Raw genomic sequence first — 13,016 nt, 5'->3', positions numbered from 1 at the left:
AGGAGAGCCAGAAAAGGTAGTGTGTCCGGGGGAGAGCCTGGTGGGTAGTGTTGATTGCAGGTGGGTGGTCAGGTCATCAAGTCAGACAAGAACTGGAAGATGTTCACCAATGCCCCCTCCCCTGTCCACTGCTCCCTCCATCCAGCTGTGTCCTGTTGGGGGCTTTCCTGAAGCTGGTGCTTGGGGACCCAGCATGAATATGCATCTGCCCTGAGGAGCTCGCAATCCTAACTGGTCAAGGGAGGGAAAGACTGAAGCATTGCTCTTGTTAAAACGAAAAATAGACGAACATAAGGTTAAGTAAAAGGATATGGTTTTTGCTGACTGCAGGGGCTCATGCTTTTTCTTGGTTTCTTACTATTAATAAGAAATTCAAATGGTGCAAAAAGGTGTAGTTTACGATTCTTAGTCTCCCAGAACTTTCTCCTTCCCACAATGCCTAGTCCTCAGAAGTAACTCTGGAAATAGGATTATGGCTATTTCAGAAATATTTGTGTATAAACAATCACATTTTCTCTTTTTTCCCCCATAAACACTCTTACTACTCTGTCATTTCCTTTTTTTAACCTAATACTCTATCTAGACATTTAAAAATGATGCTCCATGTTTTTATTAGAATGTTGCATTGATTTACATCGTGTGCATATTTTGTGTTTTTCTGCAAACATAGCTGTATGATAAATTCCTAGCAGTGAGTAAAGCCTATGTATGTGCAGTTAGAATTTTGATAATTATTCCAAATTGTTCTCCAAAAGTCGTGCCCCAGTTGCCTTCCCACCAACCGTACTTCTCATGGGATTTGAACATTCTGCTTCGAAGCACATGCTTCTTGAAGGTTCCTATTGCGAGGATGTCTTGTTCCATGTGAGCTTCTTCCTTCCCTTTTCCTGTCTTTTTATTTTCCTTCCTCATTTTCTTCTTTCTTACGTTTCTTTATTACCTCATTCCCTCCCTTCGTTCTTTCCTTTTCCCCCTTTTCCTTCTCCTCCCTTCCTTTCTCCCTTTGCTTTTCCACCCATCCACACATCAGTATTTTCCAAGAGGCTGTTTCATACTGAATTGTATGATAAAGAGCCTGAGACAGCTAATGTTGTCCTGTGCAGCACCAAGTGTGAGAGACTGAATGAGGGAGAGGGTGGTGGCATTCCTTTCCTCCCTGGTCAGGCCACACATGAGATCCCGCATGCCCTGGTCCTTGTGTTCAATTGAGAGCAACAAGTATCACTAGGAGCGCAAGCATATCTTGCATGAAGAGGATGGAAGGTACTGGAGCTATATAACCTGAAGGGAAAAACCTGGGTAGAGGTGGGCAGGCTCAGCTTCAGATTTCAAAAGATCTGTCATGAGGAGCAGAAGGGTCAGTTCTCTGTGTTACCAGGGAGGAGAAACCAAACTGGTGGGTAGAAACTTCAGAGGCAAGTTTTGGCATGCAGTGTAACAAAGAACTTTATTGCTGCCATTCCTTTATTTATAGATAGTAGTTGTTCTCTTTAACAGTTAATGCTCCTTTGGATGCCAACGAAGAAAACTCAAATTCTCTGAAGTATGAAAAGGTCATGAATTAGGTAGAGCACCTTATCCAGAAGGACCCAAGATCGGCATGGCAATAAGAATGGTTGGATTCAGGGTTCACACACCACATTGCTCGGCTGTTCCCCTTCATTCTCAGACCCTGCAGTGAGCTCCCAGGGTGGTTCTAGACTCTTCTTGTGTGGAGACAAAGTCTGCTGCAGCTCCCGCCTCATGTCTCCCTGGGTAGGAAAGAGCAGGAGTGTTTTCTGGTAGCTTACTCAGTAGTTCTGGGAATCAGACTGATTGGACTGAAGCACAAAGGCTTGTGTGGGAAGAGGGAGCCTGGGGAGCAGCACCCGGTGGCCGGTGGCCTGAGGCAGTTAGTAGGTTTTGCTTAACAGAAGAAGCAGGTTCTCCTGTTCTGGCAGCTGAGAGTGATCCCTCTCCCTCCTCAGCCTCATGGCGGCCACCAGTTTTGCTTGGGGGTGGCTCTGCATGGCTCACTTTTTCCCATTATCCTGAGAATATTGAGGAGCTCCCTGGGAGCTGGACTTCTCCTGCAGCCCATTTTCTGCTTGGGATCCAAGGATAGCTCTTGGAAATTGTGATGGTTAGGCTCATGTGTCAGCTTGGCCAGGTGATGGTATCTAGGTGTCTGGTCAAGCAAGCACTGGCCTAACCATTACTGCAAGGACATTGGTGGCTGGTTAGTAAACCAAAAGGCTGGTTTATTAAATCATCAGTCAGTTGACTGCAGCTGTGACTGATTATGTCAGTGAAGGGTGTGTCTTCCACAAGGAGAGAATTCAATCAGCTGTATTTCATCCAATCAGTTGAAGACTTTTAAGGAAGAGAGAGAGAGGACCTTCACTTCTTCTTCAGCTATCCAGTGAAGCATTTCCTGAGGAGTTCATTGAACACCTTCATCTGAGTTGCCAGTTTGCTGCCTGAGGAGTTCATCAAACACCTTCATTGGAGTTGCCAGTTTGCTGCCTGCCCTACGGAATTTGGACTCGTGCATACCCACAGTTGTGCGAGATGCTTTTATAAAATCTTATATTTGTAGATATCTCTTGTTGATTCTGTTTCCCTAGAGATCCCTAACTAATACAGAAACGAACATTTGCAGTCCTTTTGTTTGATAAATCTGGGTTTTCTCTGGCAATACAATTCCACTAAACAACTTAACAGCCTTTTATTCAATATTTATTGTCCAAACACCATGGGCTAGTTCCTAGAGCCCATATATTTGACCAAACGCTGGTCTTTAGGTCTAGATGGAACCTGGCCTGGGATTCTCAGCCTTTCACAAGTGGGTGCTCCTGGGCTTCTGCCTCAGGGCAGTAAAAGGGCTGGATTTGGGGAGGCACTGTGTGTTTGCTCCTTAGCACTGGATGGGATTCCAGCTGTATCAGTCAGTGGGGCCATGGTCCATGCATCTGCCAGTGGGAATACATGGAGGTATTTGGGAGGGACCTGGGCAAGGTCAGCCTCTCACAGATCCTCATCTCTGTACTACAAAGTTCCCTACTTTCTTCACACCCAGTTTAGTTCGGGGCAAATGATTTGGCTTTTCCACCTTTGTGAGACTCCAAGTCACCAGATTCAGCAGTTGCATGCAGTAGACCAAAAGGGTTTCTCTTAGCAGAGTTGTGTTTTCATTTTTCTCTGCTTTCAGCAGACCAATTGTACCTCAAGCTTGTCCCTTGTAAGACCTTACTGAGTGCTAAAATAAGTAGACAACTTATTCCAGAATCCTAAAAATTCTCATAAGCCCCCTAATATTGCAGCCTTGGAAGGCACATGATTTGAGTCCAAAGATGACAAGGAGTGCTAATTTCCAGCCACCATCCAACCCCAGTTCAGCCAGTCCACATTTTAGAGTCATTCACGTGGAATAACCTTACTTCTTATGCCGATTTCCAAAACAGTGAGGACCTTCTTTCCCTCCATTTTGGGGGGCATGTAGCAGAAAACAGATTAGACTAGTTTAGGAGATTAAAAGGAGTTGGAGAAATTATTGGCTCATGTAAGTTAAAAGTCCCGGATTAGTTCTGACTTCCAGAATTCCTGGATTTGGGGCTCAGTTTCTCTGCATCTAAGCCTTTCCTTTCATTCTTTTGGCTTCATGCTCAGGCTTGACTTGATAAATGCTGCCAATTCAGGATCTCCCTTGTATAACAGCAGTTAGTGTGAGTGGCTTTGCCAGTAGTTCCCACAGGTCCTTGTGAAATACTGTTTTCATTCCATTTTGGTTTTCTTCAGAAGCCTCCTTTAATTTCAGCCAAAATAAAGTCCAGCTGAGTTTTCTTATGGCTTAATAACGAAACATGGAAATCCACAGGAAATCTTGATGGCTATTATTCCAATTTTATAAACATTTAAAAGCTTTACAAAGTGTATTAAAATTAAAAGGAATTTCTGAAATTAAAATACTTAAAACAAGACAAGCAAATGCAGATCCATGAGAAGTCATCTTGCCTTTTATCAACAACTATTGAAAGTTCAAAAAGAAAATGTTTATTTGTATATACTTTCACTTTTTGTATATGAAACCAAAATGAGAGTTTCTTGATAAAGACTGATACTGGAGAAGGTGGTTTGATTACTCAGTTAATGGCATTTAATGAATTTTGTTTCACTTGGATGTGCCAAGTGACACATTAGGTATGAGGAGGCCTTAATGACAGGAAATGCTAGTTGCCTTTATTTGGGGGAAATGGGCGGGTGTTTGAATGGTGAAGGAATTGCTAGATCCCAGGATTGTTGTCCCCCCAAAACATCTTACATATTGTTTAAATTAGTAGATTTGTATTGGGTAGAATTTAATTTCTCTCTTTGTAACAACTTACTTCAGATATTTGTCCCTTTTAGTCTATGTGATGTGGTCAAATTGAAGGATTATAGCAATTTGTAAAATTTGACATAGATAATTTGTAATTAATTTCCTATGTCAATTTGTAAAATTTGACATAGATAACATAATTTATTGATTGTTAAGCAATATATAACCAGCCTTGTTTTGGTCCAGTCCCAGCATGAAGTCACATTTAAACAAATGAGTATAACAGAGGAAATAATAGAAAATAATTGCTTCAATTCCAGAAAACAGCCAAGTGAAGAATAAATGCATTATACATAATAAAGGTTTTTAAAAATCCTTTCTCCTTCTCTCTGATTTGCCATCTTCTACATGGCTGTCTGCTGCCTCCCCAGCTCTCTCTCCTTGCTCTTGAAACTTCCATAGAAGCTCTCCCCAAATCCAGTCAGTGTAGCTCCTCATCTCCCCACTTTCCCCCTTTAGGCCTATTTTCTTCTATTTTCCTCTCCTCTGTTTCTCTCTTCTCCTAACTCATTTCTCATGCCTGTGTTTATAGGTCCAAAACCATGGCAAGGGAGAAAAGCTGAGCAACAAACACAGACTTTCCCGTAAGCGTCACAAGGGATGAGGCTGAAATTATGTTAATGTATTTTAACATACTCTCATATGTTAATGTATTTTCTCTTTGTTGCCCTCATAAAAAAACTACAAAATAATAATTTAAAAAATTAAGTCTACTCCAGGGAACACATAAATTGACATGAGACAGGACACTAAAATGCATGTTATTTGCCTTGTGGTTAACTCAGATTACTTCATGGTCAGTGTTAAAAAGGGACTCCTTTCCGGAGTTTTCTCTGTCTTTGAAGAGAGCACGCTCAATCCTTGGGTGAGAAAGTCCTTCCTGGCCTGTAGCTCTGAAATTATATAGGACCGCACATGAGGACACTGAAAAATGTGGAGCTGGTATCTTTAACAACATCCATAAAACAGAACCTGTTTCCTGCAGCATCTGTGGATGGAAAGACAGGGCAGCATGCCAATGTATGACTCAGTAAAAGCATCCTGCAGTGGACGAGCATGCTATGGGCCAAGACTGCAGCTTTCTGATGGTCTGAATTGACTGACTCAAGGATGAAATGCTGTGCTGTTGGGAGTAAAAGTTGCAAATAAAAGCTTAAGGGCCAAAGGGCCACTGTCATGGAGTGGGGGACGAGTAGTAACTACCAGTGTCAGGTGTTGGGGCACCAGAGGGAAGGAACAGCCTGGTGTCTGGAGTGCACAAGCCCTCTTAGAGGGGTGAAGCTGCTGCAACTGAGCGCCATCCTATTTTCCCACGTGGGGCCTTAGAGCAGTGCTGTTAGGTCTTCTGATTCTTCAAGATGAGCCTGAAAGCCAGATTTTTGTGTGAAATGTCTCCATTTTAAATGCTCATCATCCGATCTTTTGGATTTTTAAAAAGTGCTTTGTGGGTCAAGCACAACCTGCTAGCAGGCATCCAGTATCCACGTCTGATCCCCACGGCATCATGTCTTTGTTCCAAGTCTATAGAAATCTCACTTCCCTCTCCTCTGCTGTGCTCGAGATTGGCTCGCTGGCAAAGACTGGTCCCTGTTCTTTGTGGTTGGGTAGGAGCTGATGGGGCTTTTTGAAGAGCCTGGCCATGACTCACGGGAATGGATGGTCATCACACTGGAGGGAGTCCCCAGAAACGTATGAAAGCATGGCCAGGATTATTCTTTAAAAATTGAGTTTTGGTTTACGACTGCACGTAAACGATTTATCTAAACCTCAGAGTTCTACACGAATTTCAGATAGCAAGAATTTCCGAAGTATTACCAGTCTCCCACCCAGTGAATCCTGTCCCTGAGCAATGCCACTTCTCAAGGGAACTGCCAGTACATATCAGTTGGAAAAAATACCCCCAGGAAATTGAATGGGCAAACTGGATATAAACCAACTAAATTGAGGGCTTCTGCCAAAATAGTTTTTAAAATTCTATACCAGGTGTTAGATTACTCTTTCTGAAAGTGCCTATAATGACAGGACAAGTTGTTAGGAGGCCACTTCTAGTTTATGACATTGAAATCATACTTTAAAAGGGTTAGTATATGTGTATGTATAAAATTGTTCAAGAGCAGTTAAAAATGATTAGAAGCTGTTTTGAAAGTTGAGAGTAGGGAGAGAGATTGAGTTAGAACATATTCTCATTTTTTGCCACTCAATTGTTTTCTATCAGGAGGCCATTTCTACTGATCATAAACTTGGTTTCACTTACTAGGCTTTCAGGAAAGCATTAATTATTTTCAGTATTGTATTTTTTAAGGCTCTATTTTCTTCCTTGTTTCTACAGTTTAAATAGTCAAGAGGGAGTTAGATTAAAATACAGGAACAAAATCCCTGGCATCATTGTACTTCTACTTGAAATTTTTTGTAGTACCTGTGTTTGAATTAGTTTCCTGTTTTTCTGAAACAGCTTCAAGAGACCAAAACGTTTCTCTTTCTCCAGAAGAACTGTGACACTGAAATATGTTGCTATCTCCTGAACCTATTTTCTGTAAAAGTTATTGTGGATTCAGAGCATATGATTCATTTTGAGTTAAAAAAAATTTTTTTTTAATTAACTCACAAAAAAGAAGTTTCTGGGCAGGCTAAGGAACTCTAGTAAAGAGAAACATTTTTGGAAGACTTCTTTATAGACTGTAAATAACTGATGTCAGTGCTGATTGAAGTCATCAGATATGAAAATAAGGTTCACCCCTTTTGAAATCCTCACTGTTTAAATTTCCCTTCCAATATCCCCACCTCCAAGCCTCAATGTTTTGGAATCATCCAACAAGAAAGGAAAGCTTATGTCTGTAATGTTCTCATTCCAACTAAGCTTTTTGGTTTTTCTTTAGAAATATGTGTTTACTGCCAGCGAATAGCACAGACAGTGCTTTGGTGGTGTGCGAGTGGGGGTAGAGTTATGATTTGGGCATGGGAAGCCACGAGATGCCACAGTTGATAATTGATGAGCAGTTGATAATTATTTATAACAAGAAAGCTAATTTAGCCCATGTGGTAGGCTGAATAATGGCCCCCAAAGATATCAAGGTCCTAATTCGTGGAACCTGTGAGTGTTATGTCTACAAAGAGGTCTTGTGGGTGTGGTTAAGTTAAGGATCTCAGGATGGGTTTATTACTGTGAATTAGCTCCATGGGCCCTGAATGCCATCACAACATCCTCAAGAGGGGAAGGCAGAGGGAGATTGATCACAGAGAAGAAGATGCTGAAGCAAGATTCTGTACTGCTGGCTTTGAAGATGGAGGAAGGACCCCCAGTGAAGGAATACAGCTCTGGAAGCTGGGAGAGCCAAGGAAAGAGATTCACCCCCAGAGCCTCCCGAGGGAGCATGGTTCTGCCAACACCTTGATTTTGGCCCAGTGAAATGGATTTCAGACTTCTGACCTCCAGAACTGTAAGAGAAAAAGTATGTATTGTTTTAAGACACAAGTAAGAGGCAACTTGTTATAGCAGCAGTAGGAAAGTCATACAGCCAGTTGGTTTAACTCTAAAGTTAAAGAAGCCATGTAAATAATACCATTGCAAAGAAAAGAGGGGCAATCTTCCATATACTTTATCACTTAATTCTGTTTGCAGATTTCAGTTTACTTCTGTGTTCTAGGGTTACCAGCTTATTCTTGGTGAATAAGCAGTAAAATTCCTAATATTTAAATCCCAAATTTACAGGACTTTGTTGATTACCCTTAGCTCAACACAATTCTGTTATTACCTAGAACAGGTTCCCTTTTCTGGTTCCCTTCTTTGGTTTATAGCTGACGTATATATCACCTTTCTCCATGTTCTCGATTTCTGTGTGACTTGTCAGGCTATGACTCAGAATCTTGACTTTTAGAAACGGGAACCAGGCTCCAGACAGGATGACCCATATGTGCAACAAAAGCCTGTCTTGTTTCATAAATACAAGGCAAACATTCTTCCAGTTTATGCAGTGCCATTGTAATCCTGGTACTGAGATTTGCATGTAAGGGTCTCTGAAACATCCCTTAGGAGCCAACCCTGAGGCTCCCCTGAGTGTGTGAGGATTTGTTTGTTGCCATTCCTGGAAACTGCACTTTGATTATGGGGGTCCCCTAAGATCTGCTGACCCCACCAGTGTTTTAATAGCACAAGGAAATCCTAGTAAGGGGAAATTGGATTTTTGTAGTTTGCCCAATTGGCATTCTGTTTATTTTTCTTTTACTGGAATGTGGTTGTTTCTTGAGGCAAGGGAAATTCTGGTGGGTATGTATGTGCGTTTGTTTATTCACCTTTTGGGGGCTATATCATTAGTTAGTGAACTCAGAGCCAAAGGATCTCTTTTTCTAACTATACTGGTTTCTTGGAAACAGATTATTTCCATTTTAAGTGATGAATTCTTTAGGGGAAAAATCACATAATCATATTTAGATAAAGTGAAAAAAAGAATGCCTGGTTCAAGGGACAGTGTTAGAATCATGTACATCTACAGATTTTTCCAGTGATTACTCCTGAAGTAAGTGTTCTCATTTGATCATAGTTTTAAGAAATTTTTCATCAAGTTTTTTTTTTTTTTTTTAATACATATCCCCCCTCTGGCTTTGAGTTTAATTCTGTTCAGCATATATAAAAATCAGAAGTGTGTAGTGGAAACTGAAAACTGACTCTATTTGTGAAATCACAAAAAGAAATGGAATACAAAAGTGGTTTGTACTAAAATAATAACTTTTTACTGTAAATTCATAAGAGTTAAAACTAATACTTATGTACAGTAAAATAATGTGAAAATATTTAAGATAATGTGAAAAAATATTTATGTACAGTAAAATATTATGAAAATAATGTGAATAATGAGAAAAATATTGTGAATACATAATTATAGTAATATCTGGAATATTTTCAGCCCCCTTTGTTCTGTTATACTGCTTTATATGTTATCTCATTTCCTTGGCTTCTAAATCCCGACTGCTATAACACATATCACAGACTCTGGTTGGCTTTATCAACAGGAATCTATTATCTCACAGTTGTGGAGGCTAGAAGTCCAAAATCAAGGTATTGGCAGATCATGCTTCCTCTGCAGCCATAGCCTTTGGAACTGGCTTAGGGGTTCTATAATTTACTCTGCCTCTGTCTGGCCATCTGTCTCCTTTTGTCTCCTCCTTACACCTTCCTGCTGTGTCCACATTTCCTTTGTTTACAAGGAGTCCAGTCATATTGGCTTAAGGCCCACCCTGATTCAGTTTGGTCTTATTTTAATAGGATCTTCAAAGATCCTGTTAACAAATGAGTTCCATCCAGAGGACTGGGGGTCTTTGTTGGGGGCATGACTCAAACCATAACATCCAGTAATAGCAGCAGCAGCAGCACAACAGTGTAGTAACTTTGAGTCATTAAGCTCTTACTGTGAACCAGGCACAGGTCATGTGTAATAGTAAAAGCCAGCCGTGAACGGTGCTGTTTAATCATCACAAACACCCAGCTGAGGCCATATATCTCTCTTTCACAGACAGAGGAAGAACATGAGACTTAGATTTAGTAACTTGCCCGTGGATATGCACCTAGGAGGGAACAAATCAATTGCAAATGTTTCTGGTCCAAAGGCTGAGCTTATTACATCACAGCCACCCCCCCCTTCCCTGGCACCCCTCCTCCTACTTCTCTGCATCTGGATGTGGCAAAAGTCAGGATTAGGCAACCAGGAATAAACATCAGACTGAAGGTCAGAACAGTACAAAGTCAAGGTTGCAGCCAAACAGCCAAGAGCAAGATCCTACAGATGTCTCCAGAGGGCTCTTCCGATAAAGAAGGGTGTGGTACTTAGGTCCAGGAATTCCCTGCAGTTGCTGGAATCCGGAGAGAATAAGCCACTGAAGGAGAGTTAGCAAAATTCTACCGATACTGCAGGTATTTAATTTGATTTTCTACTTACCGGCCTTATAATTACAAAAAAAGTAATATATTCTTGTTGTACAAAAAGATTCGACAACCTAAAAGTATACAAATATCAAGTAAAATTGCTTCTCTTCCCTCTGTCTCTTCCAGTTGACCAGCCATTTCCCACCAAACTTATGAACATATATATCAAGTTGTTGGTTTGGGAAGGTTTTATTTTATTTTTTGTTTGTCTTTTCCACAAAAATGGGCTCATACTATAATACTATATATATATTTCCCGTTAACTATAACACCTATACCTTATTATGGTAATACTTTTATTTGCCAACAGAGGCAATTTAAAGGAGAAATTTTATATTAAGGGGGATTATACCATGCTCATGGTTTGTCAATTTTGACAGTTTTTGCTTTTCATTGTGGAGCTTTTAGCTCCAGAATGTAGAACAATGCTTTTTGTTCTTCCTTTCCTTTCCTTTCCTTTCCTTTATTTATTTATTTTTTTAATTTTTATGACATTGTTTGTCTATGAAAGGCATTCCATTTTGGCCTCTGGACTTTTCCAGTGCTGGGGGCTCTGTGGTGGAAAGAAAATGTAATTAGATGTGAGATGTGGAGGTAAACATGCAGAAGTACAAGACTCTTGGGAAGGTTTAGTTTGGATTTAAAATTTTTTTTTTTAATGTCAAAACAACTTTAGCACGTTTCCTTATCTTCTCGGCCAAGTATAAACTGTTTGAGCCTGACGGGATCTTGAAAATCATGTCTACCTCTCGCTTTTGTTTAACTTGGAAGTCCTGGAAAGTTTCTTGTGTTTCCAGGTCGCAGAATTGATTGTAGAGACAATCAAAATCAGAACCCAAACCTTTCCTTCCTGTGAGTGTACTTTCTGTGGATGCCTTCTAGATTGCCAGGCCATTTCTCCCTCAAATAGTTCATGGAATTTCCAGAATAGAGTGGATTTTATTTTAAAGTCAGGATATAAATGTATGCCATTGACTACTTTTAGTACGGGGGGCCCTGTGCCAGTTGGCTCAGTCCTCTGTGAATTCCAGCTCCACAACCTAACTGTGCTCTGAGACCTTGGGAAATGGTCCTAACTTTTCTTAGCCTTCCTTTTTTTTAATCTGTAAAATGGAGACAAAGTTGCTTACCTCAATGGGCTTTTGTGAGGATAAGTGCTTTCAAAAGCCAGCTTAGTAGTAGTTGCTTTTAGAAGAATGCTTTTTCAAACTTTTCATAATCCTTTTGAAAAATAAAATAATTTTTAAAATCTGACAATATTTAGGGGTTAAATTACTCTTATAGTAGGAAGAAAACTTGAAAGACTAAATATTTTTTGTTTCTTTTTTTGAATAGATGTTGTACATGGAATGAAATTCAAAAGGGAGCATAGTGAAAACTAATTTTTCCTGATCTCTCTTTCCGCCCAGCCACCAACTCTCCTTTGCTGGAAATTCACTTTACCAATTTCTTATGTACCCTGGTAGAGATACCCTATGCATATATTCATAAGTTTTAAATATTAGATGTTTCTGTTCTTCACCTTCCCTCCCTATGCTTACTAGTAACAGCTACCTGTTTGAATCAGTAGCTCTAAATCAGCACTGTCCTATAGAACTTTCTGCAGTGATGGAAGTGTTCTATATTTGTGTTGTCCAATACAGGAACCACTGCACATGAGTCTACTGAGCTCTTGAAATTAGCTCATGAAACTGAAGAACTGAATTTTTTATTTTTACTGAATTTTAATTAGTCTAAATTTAAATCATCACATGTGTCTGGCTGGTTGGTACCATATTGGACAATGCGGTGCTAGGTATTTATGACTATGGCATTTTTTACAGTAAAACATGGACCTCCAAATTAGGAAATTAAGGAAAGTGTCATATAGAACCATTAATTTAATGTTAAAAGAAACCTGTAGTTTAATACGTCTTAAATTTTATGTGGCTAGAGATTTTCTTTTAAAATCATGTATCTAAATAAGAAGGTGGGAATTTATTTTGGGGAACATGCTGCTAATCAGAGAAAGCTGTGAAATGGCATGTTTGTAGGGGAGCACCAGCTAGGAGAGTGGGGCTCAACCAAATCCGAACATAGCCTTATCCCTCCATTCATTCGTTCATTCATTCATTTACTCAAGAACTATTCACTGAGTGCCTGATGTATGAAAGGAAGTCTCTGGGAATACAGTATTTAACAAAACGTGGACAAATCCCTGCTCTCATGAAGCTTTCATTCTAAGGCTAAGGAAAGCCTCCTCTCATCCTTTGGGACTTCTCTGTGTTGCTTTCCACTCCAAGTTGGCACCTAGGCAGAGATGCAAAAAGGAACTTGCTCAAGGCCCTGGCTTTGATTGCTGCCAGTAACCAAACTCATTTCCTTTGTAAGGGAAAAAGCTTCATCTACTAAAAGCGCTTCCTTTGGCAGTTTTCCCTTATTTATTTCTTAGTTAATCTGCTAACTCTGGACTAGGAGATAAGTAGGGAGAAAATGAGACCTGTGGGTGGTACAAATGCACATTCTATTTTATTATGAAAAACTGAAACTTTCTAGAATAAACAAGCCCTTTGATATTCCATCCTGGAAAGGTACAATAAGACTCTGGTTTTGAGCCACACTGTCTGTGGGAGCCCTGGGCCCAGGGTCTTCCCTAAGGGCCTTGAAGGCTGTGCATACAGCAGCTTGCATGATCTAGGTCAGTTAAGGTTTAATCTACCCTCTGTGTAGGATCAGGCCTCCTGTGCTAAATATAATCTATAG

The 13,016-nt window shown here is 40.2% G+C and overlaps 1 protein-coding gene across 7 annotated transcripts in view; it reads left to right on the top strand.

Annotated features, from left to right (window-relative positions):
• Window positions 1-13,016, top strand: part of NCOA7 (nuclear receptor coactivator 7) — a 154,789-nt gene that overhangs the window by 53,477 nt on the left and 88,296 nt on the right. The window contains exon 1 of one of the 7 annotated variants that reach the window (XM_037843827.1): window positions 9,757-10,262. The exons of the other annotated variants lie outside the window; for them this stretch is intronic. The gene's annotated coding sequence lies outside the window, so the exon portion shown is untranslated. Of the gene's footprint in view, window positions 1-9,756; window positions 10,263-13,016 lie in introns of those variants that run through there. 7 annotated transcript variants of the gene reach the window in all.

Source organism: Choloepus didactylus, chromosome 7, assembly GCF_015220235.1.
Source record: "Choloepus didactylus isolate mChoDid1 chromosome 7, mChoDid1.pri, whole genome shotgun sequence".
NCBI lineage: Eukaryota > Metazoa > Chordata > Mammalia > Pilosa > Megalonychidae > Choloepus > Choloepus didactylus.
The sequence above is the reverse complement of the archived record's forward strand: the minus strand, read 5'-3'. Positions and strand labels throughout refer to the sequence as shown.